The sequence below is a fragment of the Hydra viridissima genome, unplaced genomic scaffold (genome assembly GCF_058129835.1).
Source record: "Hydra viridissima isolate aposymbiotic clone 2 unplaced genomic scaffold, HvirCarnegie_v1 scaffold_1, whole genome shotgun sequence".
NCBI classification, from domain to species: domain Eukaryota; kingdom Metazoa; phylum Cnidaria; class Hydrozoa; order Anthoathecata; family Hydridae; genus Hydra; species Hydra viridissima.
Genome location: NW_028324300.1, coordinates 22,871,163 through 22,879,918, shown reverse-complemented (window position 1 = coordinate 22,879,918; position 8,756 = coordinate 22,871,163). Strand labels below are relative to the sequence as shown.

Here is an 8,756-nt window from a genome sequence, read left to right as displayed (position 1 = left end):
GAGGCATAAGGCATTCAAAAAAGTTTATTATATATATAAAAATTAGAAGATTAATATTGAGAAAAAAATTCTAAATTTGAGAAAATTGGAATTTCGCATTTGAAGATTTCAGTTAAAAAATCATCAATCTCAATAATCTCGATAGTGCCTTTTCATGAGTTTCTTGTAAATATTTTGTTACATTAAATACTTATTCATTTTTCATTAGAAAAAATAGGTTAGCAACTGGTGGTACACAACGCAAAAGGACACAAATTCGATAATTGTGCGGTATATGTGTGAGTTGAAGCATATAACTTATATACTGATGCGTTTATAAATGATCAAAGTAGATTATTGTATCAAAGATGAACAAGATGTACAATTTTTTTAGTACGAAACTAAATGTTCTCAAGTGCAAGTTTCTAGAAGTTATTGCATATTTTGACATAGTCATTTTATAGCTATACATAGTTAATTTATATAGATAATTTAATATACAAAGTTAACTAAAATGACTGAATTTAAAATCAAGCAATGCTTCAAATTTCTGTAAAAAACCTGTAAAAAAAATCTGTAAAAAACCTAAAAAAAATCTGTAAAAAACCTAAACTTAAAAAAAAAAAGATTTTAAGTTTGATTGCATATGATGTGATTCTAAGCTTGTTGAGAGGATTCCATGCCATGAGGGGATTCTATGTCAAGAGTAGAATTGCAAGAAAATGTTTTTTTTTTTTTATTGATATTACTTAATGTGCTCAAGTCCATGTTTATAGAAGTGATTATTTCCTAACAGGAAAAGAAAAAACTGAAACACTTTAAGAAGAGATTTTACTCTTTCCAACGGATCGATTCATGCTGGCACATAATATTGATACTGATGAGACCACAACAGCGATCATATTAATTATAAGTAAACTTAAAACGTTTGCAAGTTCTTGTTCAGGAAGATTTTTTTATCTACGCTTCTGTGCTTACGAACTCAGTGCGAGTGTCTTCTGCATACGCAAACTTAAGAACAACGATTGAGGAACAACATGAAGGAATTGTAACAAATGCGCATAATGAAGTATTCTTATTGGACCAATTATCTTCTAAGCATAGTCTATAGAAATATACCCTGGTCTGGAAGCTATTGTTTTATTCTTTTGTTTTCCGAGTTTTTAAAAAAAGTCACGTGATCAATGTAGTTGCAAAACAAATATTTAAATGGCCAACGCCTTAAGTTATTCTCAACAAAATACACTAGAAATCTTAGTTGATTTCTTTAACAGCGACAATTTTGAAGAAGAAACTGAAGTAGAAATTGAAGACACAGGTTCAGAGGTAAAAATCATATATCAAAAATAAATTTAAATGTTGTTTTTTTACAGTTTTGAACTAATCAAGTGTGTTAAAATTACTTATGTTAAATTACTATCTTATGTAATGAGTATTATGTTACTTTTCTTTAGATTTCTGACCAATTAAATCAGCTTTGTCTTCAATGCTCAAAATCATATAAAACTAAAGGAGGTCTCAAAAGAAACATACAATCAAAACAAATGACTAATGAAGATGAAATTTCTTGTATCAGGATTGAAGATATTGATTCATTAATTACACATGCCAAAAAAAAGATAATAAATACATCCTATTATCCCAATGATTTAACGGAACTTATTAAAAAGTATAATTTTGTTGTAACTGATCACTTTTATGCTGAAACTAAAAAGTATTTTATTGAACTTTGTAAGTCTGGTGATGTAGAAAGATATTTTTCTAAAATATATGCAGACTTTGTTCTTGGTGCAGAATCCTACTTTTCTGGATTGCAAAAGCCTTATTGCACTCTTTTTGCAACCAAATATGTGGATAAACTAATATCACATTCAAAAAAAGTAAAAGAGTTTGGTAATAAAGAACCCATTCAAGTTAACCCAATTACAGAGTCTGAAATGGATGCTTTACAATTTTTAGCTGGTTATGTGGTTAAAAAGTTTTTTAAAAAATATAAAAAAAGCAAATACTTTAAAAACTATCAATCTCTTATCTTGTTACTAGAAAGTATGCTAACCAATGATATAAAACAAAAGCTAATTGATGTTCAAAACAGAGGAGGATTATCAGCTGTTAACAAAAACATGCAGCATTTATTTATTTAAGTCAAGGAATGTTTTCGAATAAAAACTGGTTTTTATAGCATTAAAAAAATTGACATTCCAAAAATTACAAATGAATTATTAAGGAGTGAAGAAATATTATGCTATTATAATAGTCATTGCAATGCTTCAGGAATAGTTGTGGAGAAAGAATTAAAAAAAAGTTTATTAGAAAATATGATGCAATTATATTGTAGAGTGCGCTCCTTTTCATTAACAAAGGACATTACAGAAAAGCATAAAAAGTATTTAAAAGTGGAAAAGTCTAAGGGACTTAGAAACAATATAAAAAAGGCGACAGAAACTTATAATATATATTAAATAAAGTATTTTAATTACAAATGTAGAATAAATAATATACCAGATAAATATATGTGTAATTATAAATATGTAGTTAAATATTTTATGACATACAACTCATCAAATAATTTTTCTTTTTTAATTAATAATTATTCGTTTTTAATTTAAAAAGTAATAATACAGTTGGTCAAATACGACATTTCCAACCCAAGACCTTAAAACATACTTTAGGTCATTTTCTAGTGCGAATGACAACGCAGTTGATCGAAAAAGAGATTTCCAAATTAAAATCTTAAAATATATTTTCAATAATTTTTAGTGCGAACTGTTTGTTGTCAAAAATAACGATAAGCTTAATTAAGCCGATCCAATAAAACCAACTATGTGGTTGAATGATTGAGTTTAAGACCTATATGAGGATGAAAGTAGTCCCCAGTCCAAGGACGCAAGTTTTAAAATTTAATTAAACAGGCAACGGAAAATAACGTCACAACAAAAAATGTCACTTAAAAAATACAAAAGAAAAAAAAAAAGCTTTACTGAGTGGAATCAAAGTAAACAAAGTCAGGAATAAAAAAACAAAAGGCGCTTTTTTTTTCTGTAAAACCATGAAAAATTTAAGCCATTTAACCATAGAAAAACATGAAAAAATTGAGAGATATTAAAAATTAGTCTACATGAAAAAAGTTGAGAAATTAAAAATTAGTCAAAAATGATCCGCTTTAACAGAAAATATAAAATTAAAATGGGGGTGTTTAAAAAAATTGGGGGGGGGGGGGCTCATTGTTTATTATATGTAAAATAACAATTAAAGCAATGTTGAAATTAGAGTTTACATTTTTGTGCACATGACATATTTTGTACCTCATAAATTTTCACCCTAAATTTTACAACCCTTGTTGTATATTTGAGATTATTCGATTTATTTAAGGATTTTTTGAAAATTTAATTTTGTGAATTCCTTTTAAGGATTATTTTTTTTTTACAATAACTTTTATGTTTTTCGTTTTTAGAATAAACATAATAAAATAAAATACCAATTTTCAGCTAAGTATAAATTTTATATTTAGTTTGTTTAATAGTAGTCAATAAGTATAAAAACAAGCTTCAAACTTAAATGTATAAAAACTGAACTGAAATTTTATTGATGAAATTTTACATTTATTTCCTAAGCTCGCACTTAAGTCTTTTCTAACTTGGTTATTTTAAATCCATTTTCTCCAGGAAATAGGACTTGTCAAATCTATCAAACAAACTTGGATGTTTGTGATGTTTGTGTGCCACAAGGTCTCCTTAAGTCACGCCGTAGAACTTTGAAAATAATGGACCCTTCATTTCTTTTTCTTCAAGTTGGCTTTGTACTTTTGTTTCAACTTCTGGGTCATGGTATTCTAAAACAGGTTTTACTAGTTCTCTTTTGATAAGTCTTTGTCTTAGAATGGCTACAGAACTTTCGAGAACTTTACTAATTAAACTCATATCATTGTATTTCTAGTCATGTTTGCGAAAACAGTTTTAAACATTAATGGTGGGACTTTTTCATTTTTTATGTAATTCAAAATGTGTCGACCTGGTGTTTTGGTTGACTCGCTCTTTTCTTCGTTTGAATGTTATATGCTTGAGTCGGGTTTATAATTTATAATTTATAATATGCTTGAGTCGGGTTTATAATTCTCTCATTTTCCCTCCTCACACAACGTAGCTATGAGTGGATGAGAGATTTGCCTGTAATTGAGAGTACGCTCAAAGAATGAGCCAACTTGTCTGATCGGGAAGATGCCTTCAAAGGGAATAAGGGCCTAGGTTGTTATATGCTGAGAACACTTTGGCCAGCATATATTGTCCTGTTCAGTTTGAGTTTTTTTTTACCCTATAGGTATGTAATTAAATATTTTTAAAAATCACAGAGTAATAGTTAATGTTGAAAATACGAAATCTAGAAATTATTCTTATTATATCATGCTGATACTCATCTTCAAAAAAACAATTATTTTAATAGCCTGTAGTTGAAAGGAATGGAAAAGGAAAAAAATTAAAATTAAATTTTAAGTAAAAAAAAAGGAAATAACATAAGAGACCCAAAAATGCCTTTACCCCCAAAAAGACAAGCTAATGATAAGTTTTTACATTGAAATTACGCAAGTGTGAACACAAAATTAATATATTAGTTTAACGATGAGCATCAGCGGTATTTGTGATCTTGTTTAAACAAGATTTTTGTAAAATTTATATTTAGTAAAATTTTAAACTTTTTATTATCAACTTTCATAACACAAATTCACCTCAAAAAGTTTTTAAACTTATCAAAATCGAATTCTCACAGGACTAATCCACTGATTTGTGCTTAAAATCATTTTTAAAAAATTCTAACAAAGAAACATGTATTTTAACAAAAACCTTCATGCATAGCTTACAACTTACTAGATTTAGCTTCAGAAGGAGGCTTCATGGAGTTCTCTATTTTATATCCAAATGACATATCTAAAAACTATATTTATCGAAAATGAATGAAATTACTTATAAATTTTATAAAAAATACAATTAATTTAATAATTTTTTATTATATTTTAATTTTATAAAAAAAGCGCTTAATTCAGTAATTGCCGAAAGGCAAGAATTTAATAAACAACTAAAGTCATACTTTTCCGTAGTTCTATCTTTTCATTTAATCTTTTGTCAGGTGTAATAATCCACTTGCTAATGCATCTAGTCTCGGAAACTCTTCCTGAACTCGAATTACGAAAAATTTTTCCCAAGTCATACTTTTCCGTGGTTCTATCTTTTCATTTAATCTTTTGTCAGGTGTAATAATCCACTTGCTAATGCATCTAGTCTCGGAAACTCTTCCTGAACTCGAATTACGAAAAATTTTTCCCAATCGAAACAGAAAAATTTCAATTAAAAGCGTTATCACGTTCTTTCTTACGAAAATTTCATCGTAAGTTGTAAACATTTTTCTTGATTCAAAGACAAAACAATCGAAGTTTTATTTTGCTTCATAAATTCAATGTTCGTGTTGATCAAGTAAATATCTCTCGCTTACCATCACCTTGCTTTCATTTGCACTGTAAATGGAATCAAGTTTCTTTTGTTAGTATCCGATCTGCTCACGTGTTTGAATTCTTATTTTGACGATTATGACGATTCTCTAAGTTTTTCGGTTATTGTTTTGACCTGCACAAGAATCAGCATTTACAATTTTGCAAAAAACATGAGTTACTTGCAAAGAAAAAACAAATATTGAAATTCTTACCGAAAATCTCCGACTTTCATCTGTTTGACAATTTTATCAGTTAAACACTAGAAAAATGTTTTTTGCGTTCCCCATAAAAAATGATCTTCTCGAGAAAGTTAAGATAAGTTTTGCTTATGAAACCAATAGCCTTGTTTATGAAACCATATTAAATACAGAGTTCTTGAAGAAAAAGGCACAATAGTAATAATTTTTCATTTCTTCAGAAATTAGTAATAAATTAATTTCAGAGTTTACTACACCATTTCACTTTCTAAAATCAACAGCCATATTCTTTTCATCAATCCAAATTGTTTATATATAGTCATTAACCCTTTCTCTCTCGGGATATTTCCCGCTATATTCCCAGAGTCAAAATTCCTGATTCTGACTCAAACACTTTGAGACCTTGTAGTGACTAAAATAATAAACCAATCTCTCTGAAACTTGGCCTCTTTTTTACTAATACATTGATCGAACAAAATAACTAAAAAAAAATTATTTATCACAATTGTAATGACCCGCTGTGCGGGTCACAGGGAGTGAAAGGGTTAATCCAAACCGTTTATATATGTAATCTATCATATATATAGCCTTTTTTAGTCAAAACTTTACATAAACCATTTGCGAATTCTTCACTCGTTTTCCATTTATATGATATCATTATGCCCTAATTTTCGTTTTCTTCAGTTTCTGCTGTCAGTTTTAACATGGTGTCAAGTTAATTCCTTATCTTATGTTATCATTTTAAGTGGTCGAAGTTATAATTCAGTTAAAACTCTGACTGCAGACGATTAAACCTTATGAAAACATGCGAAAAGTTTTAACACGTTGATGACGAAGTTTTGTTGACAAAACGTCTTAAAATCAGCACGAAAAGCAACAAAACAAACATAACGATCATAAATCTAAAAACTTTCATTTGCACAAAGTAAATGAAATCAAATAATATTTGAAATCATAAAAAAAAGAGTTTTAATTGAAAAGTTAAAGTTAAACAGATTTTATTTTATAAAATCAAATTTTCTTAGCAAATAAATTAAACTTTTGCATAAAATTACACAAATTAATTTGCCAAAAACGAAAATTTAAAGTGACATCAAAAATTATACCCTACCACATTTGATTATTTTATCAACTTTCTCTAAAATACTTGATTTGTGATAAATAAGAACACAATGTGTTTAAAAGTCCCTGAAAACAAACGTGATAAAAGAAAAAACACGATTAAAGTTGGTTGAACGAGAACTGCAATGTCACAATACAACTTTTTGTTTATTGATAAAAAAATCCGTGGACTTTGATTGGTTAAACACAACCCACCATGCAATTTTGAAGGTTTACAACTAAATATAAAACAAAAATCAGAAAACAAACCTCTAATGGCACGTGACATTTTACTTGCCTACGAAATAATGTTTTAATATTGTCATTGAATCAAATTTAATTTTGCTTTGATTTGTTTTGAACATTGTGTTATTTCAATTTTAATTTGATTGGTTAATAAGCACTTCTGTTTCTTTCTACTAAAGTGACATAAAATTCAAAGAAGTATTTAAGTACAAGTCATCTTTAGGTTAGATAAAAATTATTTAAACGAACTCGAAAGATTTAAATACTATGTACAAATAGTTGTTGCTACAAATAAGTCGGCAAAATTGAAGTGTTTTTTTTTCTCCTTTCAAATATTTTTAACTAAAAATATAAATCAACACAAAAACAAGAAAAAAATTTAAACAATCGAAACTGCTATTTACTAATGAAATAAAAATCTCTTTTATAAACGGAGAATTTACTTTGGGAGTATTTGTCGATCTTTCCACAGCATTTGATTAAGTTGACCACCAGTTTCTATCATTAGACCTTCATGAACATTTCGTTGGACTGCGAACTTTTCAAATTGATTTAGTAATAATCCTATACAAATTTTTGCTTAACAAATAATAAAAATTTTCAAGAATAAATCAAAAATAAGGAGATTTTTAAATTTTCGTGCGAGGTCTGATATTCATTTTCTTGATTTAGTATATTTGTGTGGTTTATTAAGATTTACACAAAATGCGGAGTATGATCTGCATTCAGTTTAATATTCATGTGCTTCAGAGAAAGAAGAATCGTCTGTCTCGGTCATCCATTTCAAAAGTTCTCTTTATTTGAGTATACCCTTCTAAATATTCTTAGTTCTAGATTTAATCGAATCCTGAAATTTTTGTTCATTATGATTTAAAAAAAAAACTGGTTATAAGATATTTTTTCCACTCGTAAATAAAAAAAAATGTGTCGGACAAAAAAATGGAATCTTTAAGAAGATTTATCTTTCATCAATAACGCAACAAATAATTTATTAGAGTTGAAAAATATTTTCAAAACAAACTTTTCATGTTTCATTTTCTGTAAGTTCATAGATAATTTTCTCAAAAATCAATATAATAAAAAAGAACTGACAGTAAAATCAAAAATCACAAAATAACCTGATCCTAAAGACAGACCTATAGTTAAAACGAAATTCCCTTCCTTTCAAAATTGTTTTCGATTGCGATGCATGCGACTTAAGAGTAAACAAATTTCGTAAAACTCATTTTCAATTGAAATTGTGTAACATTCTTTTTCTCATTTTTAGGTTTTTAAATGAATCAGATCTCGTTCTCATTTTCATGGAATGGATGAGATTGCAATTTCTTACGAGCTTATGCACTCTAAAACTTTAATACAAAAAAGTTTGAAACACCTTTTAAATAATGCAAGTTTGAAAGAAGATCATTTATTTTGCTTTTGTAATTTTTAAAATTCATTTCACCTTAAAATAACATGTGATAAATGTCATATTGGTCATAAGAGAAACTAAATAAATATATATACATTAAGCATAAGTGATTTTCACTGGCTTCTACTGAAACCAGGGTAATTCCATTGAGAAAATTCTGTCGAGATCTCAATAAGTGATATTCAGAGGGTGCTACGTCTGGACTATACGGTGGATGCAATAACATTTCCCATTTCAATTTTTGTAATTTTTAACGATTCATGATGAAAGACAACACCTTTCTTTTTATTTGATTCAGACTATTTTCTTTCAATAACCTGGCGTATTCTTTCTACTCCAT

At 27.8% G+C, this 8,756-nt stretch overlaps 1 long non-coding RNA gene and 1 pseudogene across 2 annotated transcripts; one reads left to right on the top strand and one right to left on the bottom strand.

Moving 5' to 3' along the window:
• The first annotated feature begins 1,050 nt into the window (after window positions 1-1,050).
• LOC149893963 (uncharacterized) lies at window positions 1,051-3,389 on the top strand (annotated as a pseudogene).
• A 321-nt stretch (window positions 3,390-3,710) lies between these two features.
• LOC149893962 (uncharacterized) lies at window positions 3,711-6,534 on the bottom strand. Of its 2 annotated transcripts, XR_016449140.1 has the most exons (3): window positions 5,674-6,446; window positions 5,062-5,594; window positions 3,711-4,908 (listed from the first exon to the last, which is right to left on the bottom strand). It is a non-coding gene; the product is annotated as an uncharacterized LOC149893962 (long non-coding RNA). The 2 variants fall into 2 exon arrangements; XR_016449139.1 differs by lacking the exon at window positions 3,711-4,908 and having other exon boundaries at window positions 4,966-5,594; window positions 5,674-6,534.
• Between the last annotated feature and the right edge of the window lie 2,222 nt (window positions 6,535-8,756).